Source organism: Xiphias gladius, chromosome 3 (assembly GCF_016859285.1).
Source record: "Xiphias gladius isolate SHS-SW01 ecotype Sanya breed wild chromosome 3, ASM1685928v1, whole genome shotgun sequence".
Lineage (NCBI taxonomy): Eukaryota > Metazoa > Chordata > Actinopteri > Istiophoriformes > Xiphiidae > Xiphias > Xiphias gladius.
This window is the reverse complement of record NC_053402.1, coordinates 17,874,102-17,888,072: the sequence shown is the minus strand read 5'-3', so window position 1 is coordinate 17,888,072 and position 13,971 is coordinate 17,874,102. Positions and strand designations below refer to the sequence as shown.

Genomic DNA, 13,971 nt, shown 5'->3' with positions numbered 1-13,971 from the left:
AAACTCCTTCCCTGCCCCTTTGCCCTCCATCTTCTCTCGTCCTCTACACCCTGCAACATAACGCAGCGTGCCATATACCCAAATCTGAGAGAAATGATTTTTGGGAACGTTAAATGTTTGGGATGCTGAAACACTGACGTATAAGTCGTCTAAATATTCGGACATCATCCGGCTCAGTCATTGTTTTGGATGAGGAATTACAAAAAACGTGGGAAGTAGTTGTGTAAACTGACAGCTTCAATTGGAGCTTATTTGGCATTCCCATTTTAAATGTGAAGAAAATTGGCAATAGAAGCAAAAAGCAAAAAGACAATGCTTAAATAAATCTCTAATTATAATATTGATTAAGAATGTAAGGTATTATCAAAAACAGTTTTAATGGTGGTACTCTTTCTAAAAGATATTAAAGAACTTTTAAATTACTTTTTTGTCATTTTTTCCGAGGCTGTCCTTCCTACAGTTAAGGACGGTCCAGTTAATATTTGTGGGCATGAACAATTCTTGTACAAAAATGAAGGTCACAGAAAGGGGTCAGAGATGTAAGATAACAGTTTCTCATAAAGCAAAGAAGAGGACATAGGAGGATTGGTGTGTTTTTACTAAATCAAATCTGCTTTGAATTTAAAAAAAAAAAAAAAAGTGCCTGAATAATAATGTACAAATTTAGCATATGCTGAGCAACATAGAAATAGCAAGATGATGAGGCGATGAAGAGCAGTACTTTTATTTCCTCATTAGAGGCCTAATAAGCGTGTGATTAGCTTTTTGTCTCCTCAGGCCAGAGTGATGGTACAGCTCTTTTCCTCACTCTGAACTTGACAGCCCCATCTTGTTTCACCTGTGCCCACTGATGCACCAACAGGTTGAAGATCGCCATCATTTCAACTATTGAATTATGAACATGTGCCCCTTTGTCCCTCCTGCATGGACAAGAGACGCAACTGTGTGTGTGAAGTCACACTTCCATTATGCTGCAGATAAAAGGAAAAAGTTTTAATATTTCCTTGTGGAAAAATAAAAGAATAAAAAAAAAAAAAATGTGTTTGTCAGATCTGCATGTGATGTGTTGGATCTTCAGTTAGTGATTGTACACCAAGCTAAAGAAACCCACAAGTATTGAACTAAAATTAATGAGAGGGTGAATGAGAATAGGTTGATAAATAGATTATTACTTTGAGCATTTTAAATGACACTTTCTCTGCTCTTTGTATAACTCAGTGCATGGAAACTTTTTTTCCATTTAATTATATTCTAATTTTTTAAGTATGATGAAAACCATCCGTGTGAAGGCTGATTTGGAGGAAAAGTGAAATATTAGCATCCTCATTAGGTTCACTGTGTACCCACAGCCACTCTCGGTTTGGTCACAGATGAGGAGGTGCACCCAGTCATCGTTGGATTTAAGTTCTTTCAACTCACCTCAAAAGGCAGCCGTACACTGATAGTGTGGCAAAAATTCAAGCTGCAGTATGGGAACATCACAGCCTGCACTCTCTGGATGTGTCAGCTCCATCATCTTGAGCCTCTTAGTTGTCATCTTCTTCAAATAGGATGTGTTCAGCTCGACTAAGATAGGGAATAGAGAACTGTATTTCAGTCTGTGCTTAAGGACATCAAGTGTGTGCAGTCTGAAGGTCGTGTAGCTTCATTCATATGCACTTCACTCGTGTGCAGTTTCCCTTTTAAAAAAGGGAAAATAACTGTATGTACAGCATATTCCCAGAGAATGAACAGTCAAACATGCATAATGGGGTAAATTGGCAGCGCTATAATGTACTGTTTTATCACATTCAGTTGTAGTAAAGTAATACTTACAATAGCTGAGTACAGGGCTGGTCAGTCAGCTAAGTCAGTCTCACATACTGTATACAATGTCTTAAGTGTAGCAGCTCTACTGCAGTGATTCTTTTCTTATCAGGGTAGAAAAATAACATGTAACGCTGGGTTGTGTGCAACAACGTGTACTGTTTTTACTGGTAAGATCCCTTTGAGGCATTTGATGGACACGTCACATCTTTATCATTCATTCGGAGTCACATTTCTGGCCATCTAGCCAACAGAAGTCATAGCACACAAGTATTTTTGCACCAGTTTTGGTTTCTATCAGCTCCTGAGGGGGATATCTGGCTCTTCACCTGCCAGAGGGCTAATGTTCACCCGCAGTTCTAAAAAACTCACTGTGCCAAGGGAGCAGTGAGAATGAACAAAAACAGAGGAGTTGTTGACCAGGTGACTAAACAATGAGCTGAGACCCGAGGGGTCACTGCGTGCGGCTCCTTTCACATTGTCATTTTGTTTTGATAAAAAATATTGATTAATACCACTTTAAAGATCATCAGTGCATTCACCATCCATTGAATCAGCTCTAACTGTCGACTCAAAAGAGCTTGAATGTCCTCTTTGAATGTTGTTTTTCCCAAAATTTGGAGGATGATATAGGCGAATACTTTCATATCAGAGTAATTCTTCCACATATGCAGTTAAATGTTTACTGTGCACTGCAGTTAGTACCTTACTGTACTGCTATTTGAGCGCAAACTTTATATCACTGCCTCCAGAGCACATATGGTAATTCAACTCAGCAAAAATTCCCAAAAGCTGATAAATATCCTCAAGTTCACCTCTGCATACTGAGATGTACAGTGTGTGCACTGCTCTCATATCTCCTTCCTGTAGATTGTCCCTGCAGGCTTTTACTAAGTCGCGAGCATTGTTGGTTATACAGCACACAACCTTGCCATCAGTCCCCAGTTTACTCTGTGTTCATGAAAACAAATTGGCAGTATGCCTTTGAGGTGAAGGATTACGCATCTTCCTTGCTTCTGATATCCTTGAAAGGCAATGTCAATGCTGATGTTGCTCTATGTTACAGTTGTGCGTGTTTGACTGAGATATAGCCCCTTTTCTTTATTGTTCACAAAAAATTACACACACAAAAAACGGAAGCTCACTCTTTGTGCCTCTTGCACAATTCATTTCTGTATGTGCAAAAAGGAAAAAAACTTTAGAACTGCTGTATTATTTTCTTAATGTTCAGGCTTTCTCTCTGTATCAACATGTTTCATGCAACCATTATAAACACCAATACTAAAATACTAAATAACAGGCAAAAAAAATAAAAGGTTACTTCAATACATGTATTATTGGCTTTAGCTTTATCAATTTACTAATGCTTGTTCAAATGGACTCTCCTTGAGTTGCTGTCTGAGTTTCGAGAGGTGATGTGTCCTTCCTGGTACTTTTGTTCAGGGGGTATAAACGCTGCATACTGTTGGGGGGGGGGGGGGGGGGTTCGGGTTTGGTTTATCAGCTACTTCAAGAGTGTCCTGAGAGTGGCTGCCGGCCTGCATCACAACTTTTGTTTGCCAGGCTTCTTTTGTCTAGCAGAGGTGTCAGCAAGGAACAAAAAAAAAAAAAAGAAAAGAAATCATATTTGCCTTCCCTTCAATTCATAATTAGATCTACTGTTTAACATTAGCTTATGCTAAATAATTCATTTAAATCACTGATGTGCCCTACATCAGCTAACAAGAAGCAGATGGGGGAAGAACAAATTCTTATGACTTGCATTCCCAGGACAAATCTGCAACAGCAAAGAAATTTAATTGAAAATTAGCTTCGCACTGAACTTTTATGATCAAAAAACTAAAAGCTGTGCATTGGTCTAAACAGTCTGCTAATGTATATTTTAAGAGTTTGCAGACGGGGTCGCAATGTCAGTTGCTGTGTATTCAACGACATTATTTATTAATGGAATGTTTGTCATCGGAAATCAATTTTTAAAAATAAAAAACGTAGGGAGTGACATTGGCCCATGTAATAGCAGTTTAACCAGCTGACCATCTGATATGCCAGCTTGTAGTTGTTTTCCACAATGGATGATAATCCAGTTCATTTTCATTTTCATTTTTTGCAATTAACTTGATGGAAGAAACATACTAGACATCTTTCATTTTTTTTGTTTTTCATTGGGTTTGTGCTGGTTGCGTTTTTAGTTTTTGTATTGCTTGTGACCTCCATTATTGTTATGGCCTGGAAACAACAGAGCCAGTCCTTTGGAGAACAAAACAAACACACAAGTGGAAATAAATCTGACACCTCTGATCTTGTGGTCCTGCAAGAGCTTTCCCGGAGCCAAATCCTAGCACTTTACAGTTCTGTCTACCATGCAAAAAGTATGACAAATCACCAAAAACATCCACTCCTGGTTCTGCAGTTTTAGCATCCCCGAACCTTGTTCTACTCTGAATCTCCACCCGTGTGACAGTGGTGCAGGGAGAGGTGATGAATGATTGAAGCTTCCATTCCCCCTGTTTTTTCATTCTTCTATATGCTGGCTACACTATCTCCTCTGACAGACAGTGGCTGTGTGCGGAGTTTCCCCTCAGCAGAGCGGGAATGGTATGGATACAGAGTCAGCCCTCTGTGAAAAGACAAACTAGGCAGAAAATTGAACACCTCCATCATAATTTGCAACAATCAATTTGTTCAAATGAAATATTTATGCACCGATCCTAAAGCTTCCCGTGGATACAGTTCATATGATTCAAGCTAGGTTTAACCGAGCTATGATAAAATATACAGGGCACCGCTGGGAACTTGATGAACATGGTGTGATCCCAGTGATAGCAAAAAAAGCACCAAAAGCAATGTCGTACAATTCAAGAAAACACAGATCGTTTCTACTGCATGTTTCAGTCTGGTCTCACCAAATGGCGTATGAATAACGCCACTTTCCTTCAGTCATTTCATGTGTTATCAGTAGCCTACACATTTTTTTTGCTTTTCACTTGTCATTTCATGCCATGTTATTTCTCTACTGACTAACCCCTTACCCTCCCCCTCACCACAGCCAAAACAGTTTTAAACGACAAGCGGGATTATACAGCCTTAAATGACATGCAAAAAAACTCAAAGTGCGTAGAAAGGACACGCGAAATGTCCCCAAAAGTGGCGTGCTATTTAAACGCAATCCCATGAGATCACGTTGCATGTTTCCATGGTCACTGCCAAGCATCTTCCTTTTCAAATCCTCTCACAAATCCCAATAAGATCAGTAATTGATACTAGATTCCTGGAGGATAAAGACGCCAAGTCTGAATGGATGACAGTAAATGAGATCTGAATATGTAGTAGGGAGCAAGAAGGATTTAAATATAAATTATGGATATGGTAGAAATTTAGAGAGCTTAAAAATTCTCCCTCATGCTTCAATTATAGATAGGGTTTAGTGCTCTGCCGATCCACATGGGATCCACATTTATTCACTGGTGTTTGTGAGAGTTATGCTAAATAATCTCTGTTCCGACCGACGAATGAAATTTCCATTATTGTTTTGGCTTTTACTGTTGAATAGAATTAAACTTATGACACTGTTTTCTGATTTTCAGGCTCGGCCCTATTAGAATCGTTTGGTACTGTAAATACTTGTTGCTAACTAGAGCACTGACTTCAGTTTTGCCACCTGTTTTTTTTTTTTTTTTTTTGTGAAGAGGTGGAGCATCTTGAGTAACAACTGCACGATCGGAAGGGGACTGATGGCATCTTATCTCAGAAAAAAAAGAATTTCAGAACAACACATTCCTAAATAGATAAAATATGTCACAGCCCATATTGAGTGCTACTTATTTGCACTGCAGTGCATGTTAGCTCTCTGTGTGATTGCTGGATTTACACATCTGTGATATACACCAATAGATAAAGTTACTTTTTTTACAAACACCTTCTCAAACAGATGCCAAAAGCTGAGGTGTCACTTTTGTTTTCACAGCAGGAGGCTCTGTAAGAGCAGAGCTGCTTCCTCCTGCACTGACAACGCTCATATGCCGAGATGTCTGATGAACTGCAAGGCTCCTCTGGGAAATCAAAAGTTACTGTTCAGGGAGGAGCATGCTGTAGGGGAGTCAGTATCAGGATTTTTAAAAATTAATGTGTGAATACAGGCAGGTAGGTACTCTGCCCATCCTAGTCACCTCAGTCGTTACAGACGAAACGCTCAGCACTTTGGATGGGAGCTGATTAGTGCAAGAGTGTAGGTAAAAGTCTCTCTTCTGTTTTCATGCGTTTGCCATTTTAAGCCCTCGCTCTGTATACCGTCTACACCACGTGTTCATGCTGCTTCCTGCCTGAAATCTGTTATTGGGAAAGAACTTGTTAAGCTTATGTAGATCTCCTGTTAAGCTGTGGTAAACAGCAGGATACAAACCTGCTCTTTTTACTGTGATTAGGTCCATAGGGAAAGAATGGAGGAGCTGATGGCCAACAGGGAAGTGCAATGCAAAATTTGATTGTTGACACACAGCCAGCTTTCTGTAATGAAATTCTAATTTGCTCCAAACCTAGAGATAAAATTGAGAAAAATGATTTAAAAAACAAAACTTTTTTTTTTTTTTGAGTAATAAAATGTATCTGAACCACAACCAGAGAAAAACCAACAATTATCCAAGTTCGCCACACAGCATCGGCTGCTAAATTGAAACTCTAATAAGTCTCAAATAAGATTTAGACCAAAGAACAAACAGCACCAAAGAACATGAGGAGCAACTAGTTGTTTTTGTTATTCTAGATGAAAGGAAGTCTGAAGGGTTTCAGATCATTAGCCAGTTTAGGAATTATCCCCTCCTTTCTTTTCAACAGCCAGCATGACCATCCGTTTGCCTGTAACAAAGCCAGACCTTGTTTAGCTTGGGCGAAAAGATGAAGGGGATTCAGTACTGCCAAAAAGTATTTTGTTTTTCTTACTTTTAACCGAATGAATGTATCCATGAATGGCCTGCAGGCCATGGAATAGAAAAAAAAAATAAATAAAAAAAAGGAGAATAAACTATCTACTATAAATTGACTGTTTGCTGGCAAAACATAAACTTAATTAGAAAATGCCAGACCAGGAGGGAAGTAATGTGGAAATGAGTGCTGTGTGGATGTGGGTTGGGAATGTTGGGCAGCAAAAGGCTGACGAAACCAAAACACAGCGCATGGAGAGAGCTTTTCTGAGGGGATTTTAATGGAAGCTCTTACGATGCCCGGGGAGTGTTGGGCCCAGCTGCTTTCAGTTGCACGGATGTGACAGTCCCTCTCATCATTTACCTGCGAGATCTTTAACAGATGTACCCGCAGCCTTGGCAAAAGTTATGGTACTGCTATATTAGTGAATGACTGCATTTCTGTGTTCCAGGTCATTTTCAAGGGATGTTCAGAGTTCAGGTTTTGCTATACATTGTATTCCATACTAAAAAGTGTGTTCAATAGCACATTTACGGCTGTGTGGAACAATTTATTCTTTAATTATTTCGTTTCTGGTTTTTGTTTTTCACTACTTAGTAACTTTATTCACATATTCTCATTTGTACGTAAGTTTTTCCCAACTTTATACACTGTTTTTGTATATGGAGACCAATTTAATTGCTACACGCTGACAAAAATCTGTTGAAAGAACACTGTTGTAATTTGCTTCTTCTTGTTTTTCCCGCTCAGTATGCCTATTTGGGAAACTGCTTGATTGAAAAGAGTGGAAAACTCATAAATGTTTCACATAATATTCTGTTCATGCAGTCACATCACACTGTGTGAAAATGAAACACTCCACAGTTTTGCTTGAAGCAGAATATCATCAAATTAAATATTCTCATCTCTCTCCGACAAAATATGCCACAGGACATACCAATCAGTAATGGTCACCGTTAATTCTCTCCCAAGGCCTAAAATGAGATGACTAAAGTGAAATGAGGGATGTTAGCAACAGGTGACATCTAACGTTATTGCACTTAACTTTGTCGAACCAGATTTGTTTTTCTGACAGCACTGTTTCTTGACTTTGGCAGAGCAGTTCAAGTTTACATTAAAATTGGATTAAATCAGAATAGTAACCGATTAAATGTTTATTAGCTCATATTAGAAGCTGACAGAGGCTAACAAGACGTTCTCCTAACCAAGCACCAGCAACAAGTTTGTTTGCAAAAAGAGAGACTCCTGCCCAGTGTCACTATCAGTGCTTCTTTCCCAATTTTCCAGTCCAACATTGATTTGTGATTGTTAGGTTTAGTTGTAATTTGGACTCAAAGAGTCAGCTTTTCAGACAAGAGATGTTCAAATGTTTATTGTAGACTTGTGGTGGTGGGGGTTTGGGGAGTAGAGCCAGAGCAGACGGTGGAGCAGGGCAGGCAGAGATGAATTGGTTTTCAGCAGAACAGACAGACAGGCGTGGAGCCGGGCAAGGCACACAAAGCACAGGTAAACATAGGATCAAGCAAGAGGCAGGCAAACACGAGGAAAAGCACAAACTTCAGCTTGGCTGTGCATTAGTACCCGTTGGCAAAATGATCAATCCGGCAAAGGCTGGAGTGAAGAACCAGGGCCTTTATGCTGCAGGTGTTGATTAGCGGATGGGTGTCAGGTGTGCAGATGGATTTGGAGGGAGGAGGGAACGCGAGAGCCACGCCCAAACAGACACACACGTTGACACAGACAGCGGTAGAGACAAACTGGGGACAAACAAGAGGCACAAGGGTTCGGAAAACAGCACGAAACAGTGGGAACGAGGGAGAGGAACAGCCTTACCATGACAGCGATGCAGACGCCCACCGAGGACCAGTTCTTGTTTTGTTTGAATTCAGGGTTGTTGAGCCACAGAATAACAGCAGGGATTAGGTACTCCCTGTTTATGTGCTTTTCATAGGGTGCTACACATCCTCAATAAGAAATCTGGAGAATCAATCAAAGAAAACAAATCTGAGAGCCCCTGAAAGGACATCGAAATCCACTTCACAGCCATCAATCGACTCGTGTTGCATTTAGGAAACAGAAACTGGGGTGCAGCCTTCAGCGCACAGTGATCAATCCCTCGCCAAAGCCACCCTTTGTCTGATTCAATGAAACACAAATAAAACACACAAAATCCATCATGCATGCGGTTTGTCTCAGTCAATAAGCAGCTGCGTTCAGAAGTGCTCGGAGCAAACGGCTTCATTTTTAAATACACTCATGTCCTTCTCTGATGGCAGCTGTCCATCATCACAGAGCTGCTACATCAAAATGCAGTGGCGGTAAATCCGTCAGAGAAAGAGGTGTTCCAATATTTTTATAATGTGGGGGCATTTGATTACATAAAAATGACATAAAATAGAGAAAGATGTATAAAAACAGGCAGCTTCTGTATGTCTTCAAAACCACTTAAACTGACAAAAATTTAAAAGTTGGCAACAACTGATGGCAATTTATTTACTAATGGAAGCAAGAGTCACAGCTGCTTTGAATCGATGCAGTTTATTATCCCTCAATAAATGTGCAGCAGATTTCTGTTCCATTATAAGAACTGTAACAAAATAAATCAAAAGTGGAGAGATCAAAGCGCTCAGGTTCCTTTGTTTCTCATTTTTTGCTTAACTTGTATCTAATTTGAATTTTAGGATTCCTCCTGACAGTTAACGGTCCTTTTTACCTGGTGGCAGCCAGATCTGTGGGTGTTTACTCTGCCCTGCATGCAGGAGGATCAGAAATATTTGCTGTGCTCAGGAAACTGCTGAGTACTGTCAAAGCCAACCGTGTGATAATTAGACCGACTTCGTTGACTATCAAGACGCGCAGCGGACGACAGAGAGGATGGCATTTCTAAATATGTCCCTTTTTTTGTGAAGAAACAAAAGAAAGCAATGCATCAGAATAGTTTTGATTTGAGCAACGTGGGCAAAATGTCAGCAGCAATTAGCTGACACTGTGGTTGGCAAGGAAAGAGGTAACCTGCTGTTCGATGGCCTTTAGTCAGAGCTTGACTTTTGTTCTTGTTGTATCTTTTCTCGATAGATCAGCAACAAATACACAGGAAGAGGAAGAAGATGAGTAAGAAGGGGAAGAAAAAGGCCAAAAAAATTCAATGATTCTAATTTTCCAATCTGAAGTTCACAATGCTACAGGTTTTACAGTCAAAGCCTCTTCATTGCAAAAGCTCAGCAAGTGCCTGATGGGGCAAAATTGCTTTTTTTTTCATTTTTACACAAAATATGGAGCCTTTAGCGCCCCGAACATTTATTATGATATGTTTCGTAGGCAGTGCAGAGTACTCAGAGTCCTCCGTGAGAGAAATAGTCTGCACTTGTACCCCAGGCAGTAAGTGACACAGTTTAATTACATATCTTTACGATTCGAGTGAGTCAACAAATTTTCTTTCATGTTAGAGGATAGGTTCACAAGTATATCTTAAATAATAGCAGGGCATCCATATACTCACCAAGCCCTTTATTAGAAACACCTGTACATCTGCTTATTCGTGGAATTATCCAATCAGCCAATTGTGTGGCAGCAGTGCGATGCATAAAATCATGCAGAAACAGGTCAGGAGCTTTAGTTAATGTCCGCGTCAAACATCAGAATGGGTAAAAAATGTGATCTCAGTGACTTTGACCGTGGAGTTCAGTATTTCCAGAACTCCTGACCTCATCCAGTGAGCGACAGTTCTGCGGACGGAAACGCTTTGTTGATGAGAGGGACCAGAGGAGAATGGCCAGACTGGTCGGAGCTGACGGAAAGCCCACGGTAACTCAGAGCACTCTGACGACAATGTGCGTCCTTTCTATGGTCACATCTTCAACGGCTACTTCCAGCACGATAATGCGCCAAATCTGCAGCAATGTGATGTAATCACGTCAACATGGACCAGAATCTCAAAGGACTGTTTCCAACATCTTGATTTGAGGTTGTTTTGAGAGCAAAGGAAGGCTCTACCCAGTATTAGTGTAGTGTTCAAAATAAAGTGCTCGGTGTGTGTATGTTCACTGAAACTGTTTTTGCTTGTTGTAATCATTCATCCTTGCCACATTAGTCATTAAGATTTACTTTTCGCAATGTGCTTTCAGTGTAAGTGATGGGGAAAAATCCACAGCCCCTATTCTGTATAAAAAATCCATTCGAAACTTTATCGGAAACTAACATGAGGCTAAAGACTGAGTTGGACAAATCAAGTGAGTATCATCTACAAGTAGCCTACAGTCTTTTTAGTACCAAAGCTCCACCAAAGCTCAGCAAGGAAACACTGCTTAGGGAAGCAGAAGGAAATTTAAATTTTGAATTAAAACAAAAACAAAAAAAAACTAAAACTTTGAAAGATCCCCACTTGATTTGATTAACTCAGGCTGCTGAAGCCTCGTGAACTTCAGATAAGCTTTGAAATGTATTTTTGCATAGAACAAGGACTGATGGATTTTGTCCCCTATCATTTAGACTGGAAGCGCATTAGGAAAGGATCTTTTATGAACAGGGGGAATGATTGCAGCTAGTTAAAACCGTTTCATTGTACATATGTGCATGTGAGTAGTTTTTTATGACAGACTTGAAAAATTAAAACCCTGCCCTTTTAATCATGCATACGTCCCTTCTACCAAGCACAGAGAGAGCTCCAGCAATGCTGCTAATTAGGTGAAAGAATGGAGGAAAATAACTAACAATGAAAATAAAACTGTTACTTACTCCACCAATAATTATCATAAAGTGCCTTAGCAATTCAGTGTCATTATTCTGTCTTTAAAAAAACCTATACCACATGCAGGAAATTAATCTCTAAATATTTTCCTCAAAGTAATTCTGATGGCACAGTATAATAGCTGTAGTAAAAGGGGTCTTTTGGTGTGAAGACTGCATTATGTTAATGCCCTCTTAGTTTTTATTCAGTCAGTCTAATTACTGGGGATGTGCGGGAGTGACTGATGGCAGTCTCAACTAAAAAAGGAAGAGCACTGATTCACTCTTCTACTGGAAGAAGCCGCAATAAGATCATTTCAGCCTGCCTACATTTATATCACTGCTACGGCATTTCAGCGAACTGGGTTTGTTCCATAGCTGTGTAAAGCTGTTTTGGATTCAGCGGAGGGGAATAAACATCCAGGATACTTGTGTTTGTTCTCAACGAAACATTAGTGCACTCTCAAAGCAACAAAACATTACTGCAACTACCAAGGTTCCCCTTCGTGCCTCTTGTTCCATGCTCTCCCCTGATTAATCATTTTCTAACTGGCCCAATCAAAGAGCACATTTCTGCAAATGCTTATTTCTAATTTAAATGTGTTTTTGTAATTGATTCTTAACTGTTTTAATACGAAATTTGGACCAATGATCACAACAAAGTCAAGATTTTCAGCACGACTATATTTCCCACAGCATGGGCAACATTACATTTTAGACTCTCTTTAACCTGACAGGTTTGCCTCTTAAAGCATCTTGATGCAGAAGCACGTGTGGTAAAGCTCTGAGTTTATGACTAGCTCTATGTCCAACAGATTTTTTTTTTTAGGTCGTGAAGATACACATTCAAGTTAACTCTCCATCTGATTTCCACCAGGCAGATAGGAATCTGTAGGAAACACTGAGTGGGTGTTTACCACAAATAAAGATGACATATGTTACTCCGTTACATGAATTCTGAAACTCATCATTGCTGTCAAACTTTTGTTTCAAAGAAGCAATACTTATTGTCCTTGTGCTGGCATTTTTATTTTTTGTATGACTGCAGCCTACATTGTGCCACATAATTTAGCGGTTTAATGTTGGGTTTTCCAAATAGAGTGGGTGGAATAACTTAATGCTGTCAAGTCCTGATATCACACTGATACGGTGATCCTTTAAACTCTGAATAGCAAAAAACTAAATGAAAAAGTGAGATATCCTGATATCCTTGGCATTATAGGACGATGGCAAGAAGACAGGAAAGGTGTTTCATTACCACAGGGCGCTGCACTGCACCGCTGTGCAGAAGCTTGGCAAGGTTGCTTATTCTCAGTGGTTTATATCAACTTAAAAGGGAAAGATTATTTGGATCCCTGGGGACAACATTCTCAGTTGGAAACATGAGCTTCAGCCAGGGCACAGCTGGCAGTTTAGCAGCATTAATATAGCAGCAAAGTGATACTATGTGAGGTTAATAGTCACACAGCACCAAGCGGTCAACACTAAAGATAAAAAAAATGCTGCTTTTTTAATTTCGATTGCTGTGTTAATTTAGGTGTTTGCAGAAAATCAAGTATGTGATTAGGCCATGTGTGTGTTTGCGTGGATGCGGGATCTGTATGAACAAAAGTACTGAAGGCACAGCGTGAAAGTCGAGATGTTTCCCGACAAATGTCATACTCTCTGAAGGCTCGCTGAAATAGCAAACTATCACATATTGCAAAAGCCAGCAATTCAGGAATTTGCATACTTTTGCATGGAATACAAAAACTTCTCAGAGTTCAGCTTCATCAAAGTTCTCCCAACTGGGGATTGAAGAAAAATATCAAGAAGTACCGTCATATTTACACATATTCCCGAGGTTAATGGTACACAGTGCACAAGTAATTTAAAAATTCTCTATCATCAAAACCTGAAGCTGCCCCTGTTGAGTGTGAGTTTTGAGTGAGATTGGCTTCTTCATTCTTTCGTGTGTTTGTCTGTACGCATGTGGCTGGGAGGTGTGAGGTCCTTTGTTTGATCTCAACCCTGAAGAAATGTCATTTTACAGCTCACTGTCCTGGGATGGTGTTCTGAGGGAAGGAGTTCATTTTTTACCGTGTGAAGGATGTGAGGGCAGACAAGTGCAGTGTTGTGCACAAGAGTAAGTGTTCAAAGAAGTGTTATGGAAAGGCCCTTTCAGTGCCTGCTGTCAATGTGAGCAGACTTGAAGTGGGAGAAAAAGGTTCTGGGTAAAGTGTGTGTGTGTGTGTGTGTGTGTGTGTGTGTGTGTGTAAAGTGAGGAGTGAAAGCTGTTAAAGCTGTGAAGACGCTACAGTATGTAAGGTTTTTGTAAAAGCAACAAGTCACTCCACAGGAAATATTGCCAATTTATTGGACTTTAAGCATTTAATACAAGTTAATTGTATTGCTTAGGAAGCCTTGGACAATGAGAGCCCTGTGCAATAACAAAACTGTGAACCACTCACCCCCAAAGCCGAACTTTTAGCTATGTAAGAACATATACAGATTTTTTTAAAATCTCTCTTTTGTATCCTTGAA

The 13,971-nt window shown here is 39.9% G+C and overlaps 1 long non-coding RNA gene across 1 annotated transcript; it reads right to left on the bottom strand.

The window, feature by feature from the left end:
• Window positions 1–834: 834 nt before the first annotated feature.
• On the bottom strand, window positions 835–8,617 carry LOC120788399. The gene is made up of 3 exons (XR_005707232.1): window positions 8,557–8,617; window positions 1,420–1,566; window positions 835–971 (listed from the first exon to the last, which is right to left on the bottom strand). It is a non-coding gene; the product is annotated as an uncharacterized LOC120788399 (long non-coding RNA).
• Between the last annotated feature and the right edge of the window lie 5,354 nt (window positions 8,618–13,971).